The sequence below is a fragment of the Cervus elaphus genome, chromosome 24 (genome assembly GCF_910594005.1).
Source record: "Cervus elaphus chromosome 24, mCerEla1.1, whole genome shotgun sequence".
In the NCBI taxonomy this organism is placed as follows: Eukaryota; Metazoa; Chordata; class Mammalia; order Artiodactyla; family Cervidae; genus Cervus; species Cervus elaphus.
Window position 1 is genome coordinate 55,214,324 of NC_057838.1, and position 19,617 is coordinate 55,233,940.

Genomic DNA, 19,617 nt, shown 5'->3' on the forward strand with positions numbered 1-19,617 from the left:
AGCCATTGCATGTGGCTGGGGTGGACAGGAGGGACTCGACAGTCATGTCATGACGTTGATACAGCAGGTGTTGGTTGAAAGGATCAGTGACAGATCACATGACATGAGGTCACATGACCGTCTCCCCAGGTCTCTAGTGTGCTGTGCTCCCTACCACAGGGCCTTTGCACATGCTGCCCTGTTTGCCTGGGATGCTTTTCCTTCCGTTACTCTTCAGATCTCACACAAAGGTTGCTTTTCTCTGAAAACCTTCTCTCACTCTTGTACAAATATATACTTAGTCTGGGTAAAATATCTGTTTAACTCATTTATGAGAAAACTAGAAGGATAAGGAAGAGAAAGCTGGTTCTAGGAGGTATCCAGGAAGATATATGTGATATATATGCATATGTGTGTGTGTGTGTATGCATGTAAGTATATATGTAATATATATATGTACACATACATATACTCTCATTTGTGTGTGTACATATGTGTACACATATATACATATATTCATAGAAAATTGTGAAGAAAAGAATGTTGGGATAAGATGGAAAATTTAGATATAAAACTTGTTAAGGTTATACAGAAAAATAACACTAACTTTGGAATTATCTTTTAATACTTGGCAGAAATTACTTACAACTTACCAGTTTTTTACAAGTTCACATCCTAAATTTACAGAGTCTGGGACCTAATCAAAAGCAAATAGTAAGTCAGAAATCACCTACCCTGTAGGCAGGTGCTGACTGTAGATGGTGCTGAAGAGGCATGCTTTATTTCCTAGTTTGGGACTTTTTTTTTTTTAAGTAGCATAATGTCCTGAGTGGCTAGCACAGTGCCTGGTGTAACGTAGAAACACGTGGCTACTTGGTGAATGAATGAACACATGGGAAGATCACTTCCTCAAGCAGGCACAGGAAAGTGAAAGTGAAGTTGCTCAGTCATGTCCGACTCTTTTGTGACCCAATGGACTGTAGCCTACCAGGAGCCTGTTTTCCATGGGATTTTCCAGGAGTGGATTGCCATTTCCTTCTCCAGGGGATCTTCTCAACCCAGGGATCCAACCTAGGTCTCCCATATTGCTGTCAGACGCTTTACCATCTGAGCCCCCAGGGAAGCCCTAGCAGGCACAGGGCTGGGTGTTTAATCCAGGACAGAGAAACAATGTCTGTGAGAAACTGTGCCTCCACCACCCCGCTGGAGGAGTCTGGGCTCAGAACTACCACCCCACTGGAGGAATTTGGGGTCAGGACGCACCCCGTGTGCAGACCAGGGGGAGGCTAGTAGCAGGGCACTTACCAAATCAGGTTTGGGGCAATAAAGGACAACAGGTCAGGAGTCCAGCAGTGAGGATGGGGCGTTCAGAACCAGGGCAAGCTCAGGGATTAGGACAGGAGGGAAGGGAAGGAACTGGTCCTTCTGACATCACCGACAATGTGTGGTTCGTTGCGGAGGTTTTCAAGTCCCCATGGTCTGTCTCATGTCTGCCCCTTCCCTGGCCTGTTAGGTGGTCGTCTTTTCCTTCTCCCAGAGGCCTGAGCATCGCTGAAGGAGCAGTGGAGGAAGATGCACTTGGATCTGCATTTAGGCTCTGCCACTAATGAGCTATGCGGGCCTTAGTGACCCTCCGTTGGCCTGTTTCCTCATTGGAACCTTGGAGTGTAACCTGGGCAGGTACCAAAGCTGCCAACGCTCCAGACCTCAGGTTTTGCTTTCTCCAAAGGCTCAAAGTCTGTTGGTTCTCCTCTTCACTGCGTCTCTCAAGACTCAAAGGGGATCTGTTTTATACCCAAGAGCAGCCCTTCTTAGGAACTCCCCTCTCTCCTCATTCCCTTCAGTCCCCAGCTCATCTGGCCTTGCAGGCGCCCTAAGACCTCTCTCCTCCCTCCCCTAGACTCCCCCTGTGCACTCCAGAAGACTTTTCTCCCCGCCCTCAGTATTCCCTCATCTCCCCATATCCTGCCTCTCTTCCCTCTGATTCACTAAGTTTACACAAAGAGACTGATGAACTCAGACTGTATAACGGGAGCTGGGGGGGAAGGCAGACAGGGCCAAGTCATTCCTTAGCTGTTGGACAAGAAGCCGAGTAGCCTCAAGTTTTAAACAGCTCTTGCCCTCCATTCAGGGAGAAGAGCACCCCAGAGGTGCTCAAGAGATCCTCTCTTGAGGTCAAGAGGATTCTTTTAAAGTGGAATGTGTCAAGTTTCTGGCAGTTAATGGACCTCCAGTCAATGGCAATTCCTATTATTGTTACAGAAAAGGGAACTCAGAGGGAGGTGGGAGGGGGGATCGGGATGGGGAATACATGTAACTCCATGGCTGATTCATGTCAATGTATGACAAAACCCACTGCAATGTTGTGAAGTAATTAGCCTCCAACTAATAAAAATAAAATTAAATTAAAAAAAGGGAACTCAGCGGGGACTTTCCCACAGCTGTGAGTGATGATGAAGGGGCGGTGAAGCTCCACCGGGTGGGCTCTGGTGCATAGTCTGAGTGAGCACAAAACCCAGAGGGTGAGAATTCACCCTCAGGGTCAGGCTTGAAGGTGAGCGGGGATGGTGCTCCAGCTGGACACTGAGGTCGTGGGGGCCCCAGCTGTGGGGAGCAGCCTGGCAGAGAGCTGTGGTCTAGTCTTGAGGCGGGAGGGTGTATTTTCCCAAGGTTCCCGGGTTCTAGAGCCGGCTGTCCACAGTTATCTGGGTCTGAGCCAGAATCAATCTGTCCTCCATGCCACGGGATCTCCTTATCTGCAAGCAGACCCCGCTCGCCACACCCAGAGGTCCTGGGAGGAGTCTGGCTTTGAGTCAGGGTGTCTGTCTGTGAAATCTGGAATCTGATCAGGTCTTAGGATGGAAATTGGATGGTGCTGTGGACCACCTGAAGACCCAGGTTCCACAGGGGCCATTTTTAGGTGACATTCATGTGCTCCAAGCGGGAAAACGTTAAGTGAGGAGTAGAAGGAAATTCTCTTTGACCTTGTTGTTTCTCTTTGTTCTTCTCCTTTTAGGGAAGGAAGCATTTTTGTTTGCAGTTCAGATTAATTAAAAAAGACAGGAAAGGAAAGAAGACAAAAGGAAAAAAAAGAGCTACGTAGGGTATTTGAGACTACCCCACCCCCACCCCCCGGCCCCAATCCTGGCGCATCCCCTGAGGTTTTCTCACTGCTGGCCAGCAGAGGGCACTCTTCACCCACATACTGTGTTGACTCTCTTCTCTTGGTGGAGGCAGGAGTCTTGTTCTCTCAAGGAAAAGTCAGTCCTGGGAAAGATTCACTTCCAGCCCTTTCTAATACAACTCTGCATTCTCACGGAGGGAACTTTCCTCTTTTAGAGCCGCAACGTCTGTCCTGTTATTTTAACATCTGTCTACTGTTGTCTGAGTATTCGAAGCCTCTTAAGAGGAAGGTGTTTTTTCCCAGCTTCGTGGAGCACAGATTCAGACAGAAATGGGGCCAGAAGGCACAGAGCGGGCATGTGTTAGTCTCTTCAGTCGTGTCTGGCTCTCTGCGGCCCCGTGGACCGAAGCCGGCCAGGCTCCTCTGTCCGTGGGATTCTCCAGGCACAGAATGTCGCATTAACACCAATTAATAAATACTTGGCTCCAGATGAGCGTTCCTTGCCAGTCTCCTGATTTTCACACCTCCATGGTCCAGGCCCTTCCTCCCAGTGGTACAAAAATGATAGAGATGGTTACAGAAACCAGAGCATTCACAGGCCAGCCCTGGGAGGGGACAGCTTTGGGCCATGCAGAACTTTGTACTTTCCATGGGGATGTTTTAATTCCTTCCACTGGATTTTTTCCCCCCATCACACTTTTAATCCTATTGATGTGATTAATAATACTAGGTAACCCTTATCGCACTCTAACCAGCACCGTTCTAAGAGCTCTTACAAATGTCCACTTGTTCAACTCTCTTAAAATCCCAAGAGGTGGTGGAACTGCTGGGGCTTCTGAGGCTTCGTGAGGGCTGGACACTTGCTGAGAGTCACTTAGCTGGTGAGGGAGGATCCAGATTTGACCCTGCACAGGTGTTGTCCAGACTTATTCTTTCGTTGAGTCCCAGTTGGATCCCAACACGGTGCAGACACAAGACACTATAGTGCAGCTCTGGCTAATGTTAGTTTTGAATGTGCTGTTATTTGAGTATTTGAAAGAAAAAGAGAGGAAGGAAAGGAAGGGAGGAAGGAGAGAGAGCCAGCCCGCAGGGAGCATGCATCCAGGAGTGGAGCCCTAAGGAGTCCTGAGTTCCACCAGGGTGGAGGTGTAGGGGTGGGGGAGGTTGGTGGGTCTAGTTCCTCCTCCTTCCCTTCAAGAAGAGAGAGCAACTCTGCTTTTACTACGTTTATTATGTCTTGGGTTTTGAGTATAATCAGGTTTGACGCACAGGTTCTACTGCTGAAAGAACAAAACCTCTGGCGTAGCAGCCTGTAGCTGCAAGCATGCCCTGGGGCGTTATCTGCCCGCGCCCTGGGGTCCCTTCCTCTTCCAGTTCCCTTTCCAGTGGCTCCCTCCCTCCTGCCCCCGTCCTGTGCCACACGCTTCCTTCCCTGGCTCCTGCCCAGCCCTCGCATCACCAGCAGCTCAGCTCAGCTCTAGTAGAGACAAAGGCGAGGCTGGGAGGGTGAGAACCGGAGTCTGAGCTCAGCCTCCCCACCTGCCGGTACACTGTACGCTCCCTGTGCCCCAGGCTCCTCAACAGTGAGATGAAATGTTCCCAGAACCTGCCCATCACCTTGTGCAGATTATAGGAGAGGACGGTTTTAAACATCACCTGGCCCAAGTGTAAGAATTCACCATCTCTGGGCCACTGTGATGATCGTTACTAGTACTGTGACTGCCACCACCACCCTCTTTTTCTCTTTCATTTTCCTCCCAGTGTTCTCAAGAGAGTTCATCCTCTCTTCAGCCTCCACTTCTTCCTCACCTGTTCCCTCTTCCCAAGAGGCTGGCCAGCCAGCTGCCCCCATCCCCGCACCGCTGCCCTGAAATCGCACCCCAGGTTGTCAGCCATCTCCTGACAGCCAGTCCTGCCCCCTGACGGCACGCCACTCTCTGAGTCAGCAACCCGAGCTGGGCATCTTCTTTGAGGAAGTCTGGGTACTGTTGGCCATTTTGCAGATGAGCGACCCCAGAAAGAGGCTGTGGGGGGAGGCGCACAGAATTCAGAATCTGGGTTACAGACACAGCCAGGAAGGGGGACTCGGCTCCCAGTTCACTGATACCTCCCAGGTTCTAATGGGTTCTAGAACCTTGGTGGCTACATTGCCAAGGGAGGTAGAAGGCGGCAGGTCCATTGTTGTTCTTGGCTGAGTGGAGAGATTTCCTTCGGGGAGGAGACAATAAAAAGGAAGGAAGCGCCGCGGCACCGCAGGTGACTCTCGGCGCTCTGCACAGAGGGAGAGGAGCCAGGCGTAAGAGGCGACGTGCCGTGTGGTCCCACTTAGGTGATGTTTCGGAAAAGGCAACTTTACAGGAACAGAAGACAGATCAATGGTTGCCAGGAACTGGGGTCAGAAGGAGGGTCAGATCCCAAAGGGGCTGCAGGAAGGACTCTGGGAGTGATGGAGCAGCTCTGTGTCTATGTGGTGGTGGGCATACACCTGCGAGTGTTTGTCAGAGCTCACATCTGCACGTCGAAGAGTGACTTTGTATGTAAAAGTGTATTTTTAAAAATGAGGCAGTAGAATCAAATGAAAGGCAGGCTGCAGAGCAGGAAGACAGAACACGCTGTCATCAGCCTACAGCGGGTTGGTCTGATCCCCATTTACTGGTGTGGAAACTGAGGCTCGGGCTCCTGAGAAATGGAGGGACGATCTCTTTCTCTTTTCTTCCATCTGTTCACCTTGGCCCCTCCAGGCCCCGGGTGCTGCTCTAGGAGCTGAGGATCAGGTTCTCAGGAGGACAGGATGGTTTCCACCCACACACAGCTCACAGTATAGAATTCTGAGAAACAGATGCGGAATAAGTAAGTCTAAGAAAGGGTGGTGTGGAAGGGAGGGTCAGGGTGTGGGGCCAGACCAGGGTCAGGGAAAGTCCAGGCCTGGGGGGGTCGGTAGGAGGTGAGGGCCCACCATCCCCACTGTGAGGCTTGGAGCAGAGAGGATAAGACGGGGAGGGGAGAGGGTGAGCTGTGGCCAGTGGGGGCTGACTGGAGGCAGCAGGCCTCTTTAAGCAAAGGAGGATTCACTCTGAGGGCGCTGGGAAGCTTTTGTAGGTTGAGGCAGGACCATTCCCAGATCTGTCCGTCTCCTGAGACCAGGCCTGGTCCACGCCCTGCACTTCCTGCCTTGCTTCTGGGTCTCAGGGTGGCGGGGACGCCTCCAGTTTCTGTGTGTTTCCTTTACAGTTAATCCACTCTGCTGGTGATTCATGCCTCTCTCATAGACTCCAGTGCTCAAATACAATCTGCTAATAAGTTGCGTCTGGTGGAACCCGGGGCGGGTGTTACTGCCCAGTACTTAATAGCTGAGGTTCTCCTGAACGGCCTTGGGAAGCCAGAAATAACTTTCCGTCCTTTGCTTTTGTTTCCCACTTACTGACCCAGATCTGTGGATATCTCGGTCACTCTCTTGTTGGTTGTCTCTTAAGGGTCTTCACCCCTCTCCCCAACTTGCTGGCGATTTCCAGGTTTGCAGGGTTCAGCCTCCCCAGAGCCTGGTAACCTGGGAGCACTCGGGAAAGGTTTGTGGGATGAACGCGGGAGGAGGAGGCAGGAGGCAGGCAGCTGTCTCAGCTGTGTCATCACTCCTCAGAAACCGGGTCTTCTTGTCCATCTTTACAAAGTCGCTGGCCCTGAGCTCTTGCTGCCCACCCCGGTATGTCCATGCAACATGCCCGGAGACCAGCCATGTGGGTAGAGACCACCCGGGGCCCCTGGGAGCGGCACCAGCATGTCATCAGAGGGCCGTGTTGTCTGCAGCCTGTGCTGTTCCAGCCTCCCCACAGCGATGGTGCCAGAGCAGCGGCCGCGCTTTTCAGGGTGCACATCTATGTTAATTTAAATTCATGTGTTTGTGTGAGAAGACTTCCTTGTTTTTCTTGGGAAGCATTCACAGGCCAGTGTTGAACAAATTACCATCCCTTGCTCCAAAAGAAATATACTTTCCCCTAACATTCTGGATTTCCAGGATCGAGAAGGAGAACTGATGTTACCACTGATGATTGCAGGTGTGTGTCAGGGTGGGGAGGCAAGCTGGTCATCCTGGGGCCACTGAGGAGTCCTGAAGGATCTCTTTCCACTGTGGAAGGCCAGGCTCACCTCTGTGTTTTCTTTTCCTCCCCCTTCAGTTCTGCTCCGAGAGCCAAACTAATCCAAAATATTATCCTTACCTCCATGGGCCCTTTGCGTTTCAGAATCTATGAAAGTCTACAGCAAGAATCCTTCTAATCCAACTCAATGGACATGAGTTTGAGAAAACTCTGGGAAATAGCGAAGGACTGCCGATGCTGACTGCAGCCATGAAATTAAAAGACATTTGCCCCTTGGAAGAAAAGCTATGATCAACCTAGACAGCGTATTAAAAAGCAGAGACATTACTTTGTTGTCAAAGGTCCATGTAGTCAAAGCTATGGTTTTTCCAGTGGTCATGTATCGATGTGAAAGTTGGACCCTAAAGAAAGCTGAGCACCGAAGAATTGATGCTTTTGAACTGTGGTGTTGGAGAAGACTCTTGCGAGTCCCTTGGATTGCAAGGAGATCAAGGCAGTCAATCACAAAGGAAATCAGTCCTGAATATTCATTAGAAGGATGGATTCTGAAGCTGAAGTTCCAGTACTTTGGCCACCTGATGCAAAGAACTGACTCGTTGGAAAAGACCCTGATGCTGGGAAAGATTGAAGGTGGGAGGAGAAGGGGACGACAGAGGATGAGATGGTTGGATGGCATCACCAACTCGATGGACCTGAGTTTGAGCAAGCTCTGGGAGTTGGTAATGGACAGGGAAGCCTGGCGTGCTGCAGTCCATGGGGTCTCAAGGAGTCAGACACAAGTTAGTGATTGAACAACAACAAGGGCGAGAATATTCACTTGATTGTAGTTCAATGCTGGCAGTTAAGAATGAACTAATGGGAAAAAAAATGAACTAATGGAAAGTGCAGAAAGGGATAAAAAAATTCTACCACCATTAATGTTATAGTGTTTTCCTTATTTTTTTCAAATATATAAGTTTATTCAAAGATGTAACTTTATATCACACTTTTTAATTTAGTATTTTAATATAAGCATTTCTTCATGACATTGGCAAATTAGAAAGTTCTAGTTAAGGGGCCCATCCTCTCTCTCCACACTGGTGACATGCTCACCTACCTGTCGTGAGTCTGCTCACTCACTGTCCACCCACCTTGGGTTGAGGACCTCCTCTGTGAGGATGAGTTGTTGTTGTTCGGTCACTCAGTTGGGTCTGACTCTTTGTGACCCCATGGACTGCAGCACACCGGGCCTTCCTATCCCTCACCATCTCCCAGAATTTACCCAAGTTCATGTCCATTGAATCGCTGATGTTATCCAACCATCTCATCCTCTGCCACCGTCTTCTCCTCCTGCCCTCAATCTTTCCAAACATCAGGGTCTTTTCCAATGAGGACGGGTTAGGTTCTAGGAAAACACAACTCCCTGTCCAGAGGGAGTTGTCATTATACAGTGGAGCAGAGCGAAGTAAACAGAGGAAGAACCCAGATGGTGGGGTCTGTGGGCAGGGTATTCAGAGGTGCCGTGATGGTCCAGCCTCTTGTGGCTATTGCACATGGCAGAAGAGGACCCGCACCATGGGGACTGAATTTAAACACCAAATTGGGAGTCTTCTTATGGAAAAGGCAGCTCAGTGGGTGCTCAAGACATGGCCCCTCCCGTGTAGGCTTAACTGAAGGGCCGTATGTTAAGGTGTGTACAGGTTTCATTGTGGTTGACCTGGGATAGTCAGGCTGAGAAGGAGGCACTGAATCTGGCCTGGCTTGCTGAGCCTGCCGAGGAGGGCTGGGCTGCAAGAGCAGGATTCTCTGACACTGGAAGTTAGGTGGTTTTTGGAACATCCCCACCACTGTTGGAGGCAGAGGGACATTTTCAGAGGGGCGTCATTCCACAGACCACGTGACCTTGTTGTTGTTTAGTCACTAAGTCATGTCTGAGTCTTTGCAACCCTATGGGCTATAGCCTGCCAGGCTGCCTATCCATAGGATTTCCCAGGCAAGAATACTGGAGTGGGTTTGCCATTTCCTTCTTGAGCCAACTCTTAGTTTTCCAGTCTCTAAATGAGGGTGGTAGATTAGTTGGTTCTCTGAGGATCCTTCCAGCTCTTACCTATTTGAGTTTTAGACACATTATCTGAAAATTAAGTTAAATAGACACTTAATTAAAGTGACCAGGTTTGAAACAGTACAGGTTTATGAATCCTGGTGAAACACACGAGTAGGTTTTGTTTTGTTTTATTTTTTCTCTCTAACAGCCAGTGCTGGTGAATTGCTAAGGAAGCTGTGAGAAACACAGAACAGCCCCAGCGATGAGTTTCCTGGAGGCTCCTACCTGTAGCTCTGGCCATCTGGTTTGCAGGGAAGCTTTGTCAACTTTTTAGTCTAGTAATGGGAAGTGAACTTGCTGCCACAAATCTCATGCTCCAGAGGCTGGAATGGCACATTAAGGGAGATTTACCCTGGTTTCACCCCCCAGTGTTAACTTGTGAGCCGGCCATAGTTTAAACAACACATGACCATCAACAGCTGTGGGGAAAACCAGCTGTGTGGATGTCAGCATGCATTTCCAAGACACCGATTACATGTCTCGGTCCAGAAATTTGCTTTAATGCTAATGTCTCGTCTCCAGAGTTAGACCCATACCAGGAGGATAGGGAGGGATGATGATGATGTTGGTCTTGCTCTTTGGTGACTATGCTGCTGTGACTTACCTTCTGTTCATCAGGCATCCCTGGGGCCAGCATTGGTGTGACACGGTAGGGGGCTTGATAGTGAATCATCTCAAAGCTCAAAAAGCAATGCATCACCCTCCATAGGAAGTGCTAGCAGGCATACGGCTTTGCAAGGAGGTGGCCTGGGTTATGTGAATGTCAGGCTGAGCAGTGCAAGGGGCAAGAGTGCTACATTCTGACTGATGTGGTTTGAAGCCTGGCATCATCAATGCTTCCTGGCTGTGTGATCTGGGGCAAGTTACTTGAGCTCTCTGTGCCTCCGATTCCCCATCTATAAATCTGAAAAATAATCTTGTGTTGTCAGCATTAAATAGGAGATCACATGTTAGGTTCTTACCGCCCGATTGATGACTTCTATTGAAGGTGGTGGTGGACTAGCATGGTGTCAAGTTCATAACACCTAGTGTATTCTGTGTGCCTCACATGCAGGCCCACTATAGTACATGACAGACACTGTTCCTAACTCCCCTGTGTACATCAGCTCAGCTAGAAAATGTGAGTATTCATGTCAACTTAGGAGAGTACTATTATTATCATTTCACTGATAAACAGAGAGTTAAGTAACTTGCCTAAAGTCACAGAGCCAGTGAGTGGTAGATAAGGGATTTGAAACCCAGGCAGCTGGCCCTAGAGTTCTTGTTCTTAACCACTACTCTCTATAGTCTCCATGAAATAATAAGAGCTGTTCAGAGCACTTCCCATAGGTCAGGAAACATTCCAGGCATTTTCTATAGATTGATTCATTTAACCTTCACAAAAAACCCTCTGAAGCAGTTGCTATTTTTCTACCAATTTTATAGTGAGGAAACTGCTAGAAAGGGGTGAGAATGTGGCTGAGTGGAGTTCACATCCTCATGAGCTGGATAATGTAAGACAGGGAGGCTGATGTCTGTGAGCCTCGGGGTGGCTGCGGGCTAAGAAGGGAGTGATGGTAAGAATCGCCTGGAGACCTGGTGGGTGAGGCCTTCTCAGGAGGTGGTGGTTTAATTATTAGTGAGAGGGCTTTACTCACAGACCCCAGCTTTGTTCTTGTCTCCTGGTAGCTGGGGCAGGGCGGGGAGCTCCTGGCTTCTTAGGGGGAGGAGGGATTTAAAGAAGTGTCCCCACCCCCAGCGTGGGCCTGCTGTGGACTAGGGCACAGCTTGGCCCCACAACAGAGGCTGTGTTGGGCCTTGACGGTGACAGTTCTGCCCTTGGGGAAGTGAATACACTGTGAACCTGTCCCAGCCACTTGGGGGCAAACCGTCTAATAAGCCTGGGTCTCAGTCTCCTTAGATGCAAAACCAAGTGCGTCTGGGATCAAAGCATGTGAGTAAAAGCACCAAATGGCAGAAATTTTATATTTTCATCTTGTAGAATAAGCAAGTCTTGTGGCCTTTATTTTACACCCTGAACCTGTGGAACTTTGCAAGACACCTTCTCAGCAGCCAGTCCCTCTTGTCAGCTATGTGAGCTGTGCTGTTTCTCCCTCTGAAATAACCGTGGGAGCTACATTCTGGTCATTGAGCCCAAGTTTGTGGGTTTTTTTGTTTTTGTTTTTTTCTTTTTTGGTCTAATTAATTATTGTAAGCATGAAGTTCTGGGTCATTGTAAGGTTCCTGGAAAATGCTGCCAAAGTATCCTGTGGAAACATTATACCAGTTTATTCATTCATCATTGTGAAGCAAAATGTCTGCTTCTCTGCATTCTTGCCCACACTGGATATGACCATGTCAAATTTGCCAATTTGAAAGGCAAACGTGCTCTTTATTTAGATTTCCATTTTGATAGTTACTAAGGAGGGTAAACATTTTTTTGTTGTTTATTGACTGTGTGGATTTCTTCTTTGGTGAACTATGTTATGGCAAAACATTTTAGTTTTCTTTTATTAAAAAAGCTATTTTCTGATTACAGAATTCACTTATGCATGTCCTAAAAGTTCAGATAGTGTAGGAATGTGTAGCATTGCAAGTGCAGGTTCCCGGGATCAATCTTAACTCTCAGAAATGACCACAGATGACAGTGTGAACCTTATGTTTTTTGGAATTTTCTAGAAATTTCTGAATGCCCTCATTTCACCTTAAGTATTTCCAAAGGTTCACACGTGGCTTTTGCATCTTAAAAGGTCTTTTGCTGAGCAGCATTTTTATTGAATAAAAGTAGCAGGTTTATTTTGATAAATTTATTTTTTTCTGAGAAGCCACGCAGCCTAGTGGAGGGGAGCGTACTGAATTCAGGGTCCCTCCTGACTGCTCTCACGTCTCCCAGTGCTCAGCCGGGTGTGTGCGGTCTGTGGGCCTGGCCAGCCCTGGGTTCGGTGCCCACGAGCTGCCCAGAGGAGCGCTTTCTGTTTTGAATGTCAGGCTGCTGAACTGTCAAGGCGGTAGCAGGCGGATGAGGGCTCCTGATCTCTCTCAGCATCAGCACCGGGCCAGTGCATGGTGACAGCAGTTAATAGTAGTCACCAGTAACAGCCAGCATCTCCCCTGTATGTCCTTTACATGCTCCAATCTGCTTAGACCTCACAGCAACTCTATGCAGCGTAAAATCTAATATTATCCCTGGTTTTCACACATACGACAGGTTCCTAGAGACCACATCATTTGCTTAGGATCCCCAGAAAGCAAGGGCCAGAGAGCCAGAACTCAGACTTAGCCCTGCCAGGCACTGAGGCCCCTCGGGAGGTCAGCCACCTGCTCTGCAGTTCTGTATACCCTCAAGAATCCCACCTCCCTGTCCACCTTTATATATATTAGTCTGGTCCAGATGCATCCGGGTACCTGAGGAACCCCCAGGAGGTTATCATTTTGGTAAAGTCTTGAGCAAGTTGGAAGCTGGTAGAAAGATGAACTCAGGGGCTGCATCCCTGAATCAGGGCGCTGGAGCAAAGAGGGGGAGAGCACCTGTGCCTGGGTGGCAGGATGCGGTTGTCATGGCAGCAGCTATGGCAACGCTGATGCAAGTGCTGGTCCTGTTCCCACTGGAGCCCAGTGGTGAGCTGGAAGATGAGGTGCCCAAGAGAATGGGCTGGACCGTGTTTGATAGAAATAATTGATAAATAGCACATAACTGATCAGTATGGTTATTTTTTCTCTCCCAGTTTATGGCTTTTGTGGATTAGGTGGCCGGAAAATTCTTAGACAATTTGGTGGAACTTGGGCTGAGAGCAGGCATCCTGGAATCAGGCTGTCTGGCCCTGACCTCAAGTGACTCTGAGGCATTTCCACATCTAACTTCTCAGTGCCTCAGCCTTCTCTTCTGTTATGGCCCTTATTTCTGTTAGAGCCCCCATGAAAATGAAATGAATTAAGCCACAGAAAAGGCACAGCAGCAGTATTACTATTCTTCTTATTATTAAATTAATAATAATAGTTCCCACTTTTGCTCTGAATTCTTTTCCTCTGAGTGATTCTCTTACTCAGAATTATCCCCTCTTACTCAGAATTTTGGGAGTGGCTTGCTGTTTGTCACAGTGATGAAATTATCTCAATTTGAATGGTGCCCTTAGCATCACCTTTCCATTTTCTGCACATATGCTGTGACAAGTCTGACGTGGTCCCACCCACTGCCATATTTCACTGACAGTTTGGAAATAAACATGTTTTAATGTGTGGCCCCAGTCACTGCCAAAAACAGCATTTACGGAGCTTCTAATTACCTTGGAGACTGTGGTAGGTCCTATATCAGAGAGTCAATAAACTGCTTTAAGTGATGCTGGCTAATTTAAGAATTTTGGGGTGTTTTTGGAGTTGGAATCAACAGAACATTTGTTAGAGATGCTCAATTCTGAGGACTAATTTTAAAGGTTGTGATTTTCAATTTTGAAAATTGGGCCACCTACAAACTGATTAATTAGCTTCTGATCAATATATTACCAAAAAAAAAAAAGAAAACTGTGAGGACTTTCTTTTGCTCTTGTCTAGGCAAAAAGCCCTTGTAGAGCCTCTGTCAGAGAGGAACTGGGAAACTATGGTGTCTGTAAATATAATTTTTGAGTTAGAGCTTTCCAAGATTTGAAAAACATGAATTTATCTCCTTCCTTTTTGTTTCTGGTTTGTGTATAGCTAACTGGAACAATTCTAAAGGCTTTTCTTAATTTTCTTAAGACAAAAATTGGATAGTTCAAGGTGATTTTTTTAAACATGTCTTCTAAGGATTATTTGATCCAAATCCATTTAAAACATTAAGAAAACTCAGCCACTAACTTTTTTTTTTTTTAATAATGTTAACATTGTACTCCATTTGTTTTTTTCATTCTCTCTCTCTCACCATTCTAAAGAGAGGAGGGATTGATGCTTAGATATTATTTATTTGTTTATTGGCTGCACTTGGCTTTTCCCCTGTGCCTGGGCTTTCTCTAGTTGCCGTGAGTAGGGGCTACTCTCTAGTTGCAGCGCGGTGGCTTCTCTTGTTGCAGAGCACAAGGCTCTGGGGCTCTCGGGCTTTAGGAGTCACAGCTTGCGGGCCCTAGAGCTCGGGCTCAGTAGTTGTGGTGTATGGGCTTAGCTGCTCTGTGGCACGTGGGATCTTACCGGTCCAGGGATGGAACCCCGGTCCCCTGCATTGGTTCACTTCAGTTCAGTTCAGTCACTCAGTCGTGTCCGACTCTCTGCGACCCCATGAATCGCAGTGCACCAGGCCTCCCTGTCCATCACCAACTCCCGGAGTTTACTCAAACTCGTGTCCATCGAGTCGGTGATGCCATCCAGCCATCTCATCCTCTGTCGTCCCCTTCTCCTCCTGCCCCCAGTCCCTCCCAGCATCAGGGTCTTTTCCAATGAGTCAGCTCTTCGCATGAGGTGGCTAAAGTATTGGAGTTTCAGCTTCAGCATCAGTCCTTCCAATGAACACCCAGGACTGATCTCCTTGAGGATGGACTGGTTGGATCTCCTTGCAGTCCAAGGGACTCTCAAGAGTCTTCTCCAACACCACAGTTCAAAAGCATCAATTTTTCAGCGCTCAGCTTTCTTCTCTGTCCAGCTCTCACATCCATCCATGACCACTGGAAAAACCATAGCCTTGACTAGACGGACCTTTGTTGGCAAAGTAAGGTCTCTGCTTATTAATATGCTGTCTAGGTTGGTCATGATTTTCCTTCCAAGGAGTAAGCATCTTTTAATTTCATGGCTGCAGTCACCATCTGCAGTGATTTTGGAGCCCCCCCCAAAATAAAGTCTGACACTGTTTCCACTGTTTCCCCATCTATTTCCCATGAAGTGATGGGACCAGATGCCATGATCTTAGTTTTCTGAATGTTAAGCTTTAAGCCAACTTTTTCACTCTCCTCTTTCACTTTTATCAAGAGGCTTTTTAGTTCCTCTTCACTTTCTGCCATAAGGGTGGTGTCATCTGCATATCTGAGGGTATTGATATTTCTCCCAGCAATCTTGATTCCAGCTTGTGCTTCTTCCAGCCCAGCATTTGTTATGATGTACTCTGCATATAAGTTAAATAAGCAGGGTTGACAATATACAGCCTTGACGTACTCCTTTTCCTATTTGGAACCAGTCTGTTGTTCCATGTCCAGTTCTAACTGTTGCTTCCCAACCTGCATATAGGTTTCTCAAGAGGCAGGTCAGGTGGTCTGGTATTGCCATCTCTTTTAGAATTTTCCACAGTTTATTGTGATCCACACAGTCGAAGGCTTTGGCATAGTCATTCTTATCCACTGTACACCAGGGAAGTCCAGCCACCAACTTTTTCAAGCTACAACTTTTTTTTTTTAATCAAAGCATAATGTACACACAGTAAAGTGTACCAATTTGAATGGATTTTTACTTGCAGGTGTAGAAAAACTGATAAGACTAATCTTTGATTATTTATTATTATCATTGAAGATCAGTTGCATTTCACATAAAGAGGAAGCAACCCTGTAATACTGGTTCTGGGTCTGGTACGTGGTAAGCATTTTAGTTCCCATCTCCTTTCCTCTGTTGTCACTGATTCTGCAGTGGTTTTGACATGTGTTTCTCTGTTCAGGTTTTCTGGAACCAGACTGCCTGGGTTTGAATCCTAGCTCTGCACCTCCTAGTTGTGTGATTTTGGACAAGTCACTTAACCTCTCTGAGCTTCATTTTCCTCATCTATGAAGTGAGAATAATAGCAGTGCCTACTTGTAATATCATTTTGAGGATTAAATGAGTTAGTATTTATTAAGTACTGAGAACAGTGGCACATAGGAAGTGTTTAAAATAAATAAATAAACCTTTAAAAATGTCATTTTCATGACAAAGAGGTTGAGTATTCTCCTGGTCCATAAGGCAGAGGTCAGTGGTGTTGATAAACTGGGGTGACTGAGACCTGATTCCACGTCCCTGGAGTTGCGGGCCGTTGACTCATCAGTGGAGAGCTCTGGTTTCTCTGTTTCAGATGAGAGGTGGGGGTTGGTGCTCTCAGCGTCGGCTCATAGGAAGGTAAGGCGCGTACAAGGAGTCCTGGTTAGAAAAACACACGCTCGGGAAAGAACAGGCTCTCCCCAGGCAAAACTTTAGAAAAACAACAATCTGCTGCTCCTTGATTAAAGGGCAGAAAGCTAATTATCCTTTCCGGAGGGACGCGGGGCTGCTCTCTGCCGGGCTGTGACCTGGAGAGGCAGGATGTGGATTGCCTTAGGAGGTAATGAAGCCTTTCCCGTTGCCAGTGCGCCATCATTCAGACGGTCGCAGGCGGGAAGGGGGAGAACCAGCCCCGTGCTTTTCAAAGCAACCCCCAAATGCTTTAGAAACAGCATTTGCAGGTCAGTACTCGGAGCATATGAAAAAATAATTTTCTTCAATTGGATTTCCGAAAGACGTTTGTTGCAAAGCACCCCTTCAAAAATATCCTGTAATTTCTGCTAACTAGACTAGCTCATAATTAGCTCGACTATTTGAAACTTAGCACCGCCAATGAGAAATCATCCATGCGATGATGATGCGGGTCAGGATGCCAGCGAGGGGTAACCGGGAAACGTTTTTGTGCTGAGTAAATGCCAAGAAGTATTAAGTCTAGTTTCTTCAGTCAAAGGAGGAGACTGTGAAACATTCCATCTTGGGATATTTGTGTACGTATTCTCTCACTGTCTTCCATACCATCCTGTTAGGAATAGGAAGTTCCTGTTGACCTGTACTGTTTGGCCAGAGATGTCAAGCAAGTTCAAAGAAGTCTTACAAATATTTTTTGAGCATCTTCCATGTGCCAGGTGTCCAGAGGCTGGGAATGAGGCATTAAAAAGACAGAAATGCCTGCCCTCAGGGAGCTCACAGTTTTTCTTTTCTTTTTTTTAAATTGCCATTATTCCTGTTTTTGTAGCATTTTAGTAGAGACATTAAAATGTCTTTGTCAGTGATCTCAACAGGCCAGCCGTGCCTTTGTAAATCTTTTAATGCTTGTAACTGCATTATTTGTGAATAGGGACCAAAAGTGTTTATCTTTTGATCTATTTATTTTTAATTGGAGGGTAATTGCCTTACAACATTGTATTGGTTTCTGCCATACATCAGCATGAATCAGCCATAAGTATACATATGTCCCCTCCCTCTCGAATCTCCCTCCCACCTCCCAGCCCATCCCACCCGTCTAGATTGTCACAGAGCACCGGGTTTGAGGGGAGCTCACGTTTTAATGACTCAGTGGACTAGCCAATACCTGAGATCCTTGTCAATTTGTATTTTCTATGAACAATTCTTCTGGGTAATCTGTAGACATATCCCTCTCAACTCTTGCCCTCCGCCCCGCCTCCCCGACCCCCAGCTCCGCTTACTTCCTTGATTTATCAAGTCACCAGGGACTTCTGCTTTGCCAAATTCAGTGGGCATTTCTCCTTCCCCTACTTAATGACATCGTAGAGCACCCCTTCCCCTAAACACTTTCTTCTCTGGCCTCTGGGATGCCCCCACTCACCTTGTCAGGACTCCTCTTCTGTCTAAAGGCTGATGACTCTTGAATACAGTCTCCAGTTCCTTAAATTCAGCTGCAGATTCCACATCTCCATTTAGAGGCCCATACCAGAACACTTGTCATATTTCAAATGTGATAATGTCCGCTCTTGATTTTTGTCCCCATATCTGCGGCTCTGATAAGTCTTCCTCACCCTCCCAGTTGCTCAGCCTAAAATTCTTAGAGCATCCTTTATTTCTTTTTTATTTCACCCTCTGTATCAACCCACCAGCAACTCCCGTTACCCTACCTTCAAATATGTACATAATTCTAGCACTGCTCACCAACCTCACTGCCACCGTCTTGGTCCAGGTCCCTGTTGTCCCTCATCTGGGCCACCCTCTCCTTCTCCCTACCCTTTGCCCTGTCTCTATAGCCATTATCTCCATGCAGCATTGAGAACAGTCCTTTTAAAACTTAGACCATGTTTCTTCTCTGTTTAGAATCCTTTGTGGTTTCCCAGCTCACCCAGAACTAAAATCCAAAAGACCTGGCCTTCTAGTTCATCACCCAGAAGGAAGATAACTCTTAAAGTGCACCTTTTGTGTGCCAGGCACTAAGAGCTCTACGTATATTAACTCATTTAATCCACACAGTGGCACTATAAGGGAATCCTTTTATAATCTCCATTTTACAGAAGGGAGAAGTAGGAACAGAGAGGTTAGGTCACTCGCCCAGGATCACACAGCCGGTGAGTAGCAGAGATGGCTCCAGCATCTGCGCTCTTAACCACTGTGCCCGACTATCCCTTGATGGCTCTACCTGAGAGTCACTGAAATTTGTCAATAGCAGTTTGTCTTCTGGAAGGTTGCACTCATGAAAAATTGTCCTCAAGATAGTAGCTTTGCAGGAAGCTCCAGTGTAAGAAGCAGCACAGCAGAATGGCTTGTGGGATGGGAGCAGAAGACAGAATGGGTGATGCTGCAGAGTCTCTGAGCACAGAGACCCGGTTGGGGGTGGAGAGTGGGAGGAAGCACAGAAAGCCAGAGGCTGAGGGAATTTTTATCATTGCTGAATAATTCACATAAATATGTGTCTCGGAAACAGACTAGCAGGGCTGGTTTCTCACGGTACCAGTAAAACTTCACGTCTAAGTGATTTCTGTCAATTCCCAAGCTGTACAGAATGGTCTCCTGGCTTTTATTTACATATTTCCCTTTTCTGGGATAGTTAATACAATAGCATTTTATTTTGCATTATCATTCATGAGCATTTTTTCCATGAGATATGTATCTCTTATTTTGCCTGAAAATCGCAAACAGAGGAGCCTGCTGTGCTGTATTACATGAAGTTGCAAAGAGTTGGACATGACTTAGCAACTGAACAACAAGCTTTACTTTACCCTCACTTTTTAAAAAATTGTGGTAAACTACACATAACAAAGTATTAGCAATTTTAAGTGTTATAATAATTGAGTGGCATTAAGTGCATTCACAGAATTGTACATACGTCACCATTATCTCATTCTGGAACTTTTAAAAAATTACCCTCAAAGGAAACTGTACATGCATTAAATAGCCACTGTCCATTTGCTCTCTTACCCTAGCCCCTGGCTACCACTTGTCTGCTGTTTCTATGGATTTGCCTATTCTGGGTATTCCATGTAAATGGAATCATACAGTATGTGGCCTTTTGTGTCTGACTTTTTTCACTTTGCATAATGTTTTCAAGATTATTGCATGTTGGCTCTTTCCTCTGCTGCTGCTAAGGTGCTCGGTTCTTTGGAGGAAGCTAAGGCCGTTTTGGGGTGAGGCCCTCACTTCATCCGGCGACTAGCACCGCGCCCGGCAGCCCCCACCTAGCACTCACCCGCACC

The 19,617-nt window shown here is 47.0% G+C and overlaps 1 protein-coding gene and 1 long non-coding RNA gene across 5 annotated transcripts in view; both read left to right on the forward strand.

Annotated features, from left to right (window-relative positions):
* Positions 1-19,617, forward strand: part of ARHGEF3 (Rho guanine nucleotide exchange factor 3) — a 310,527-nt gene that overhangs the window by 76,226 nt on the left and 214,684 nt on the right. The gene's annotated exons all lie outside the window — the stretch shown is intronic.
* On the forward strand, positions 16,259-19,611 carry LOC122682557. Its single transcript, XR_006337421.1, has 3 exons — positions 16,259-16,270; positions 17,226-17,227; positions 19,511-19,611. It is a non-coding gene; the product is annotated as an uncharacterized LOC122682557 (long non-coding RNA).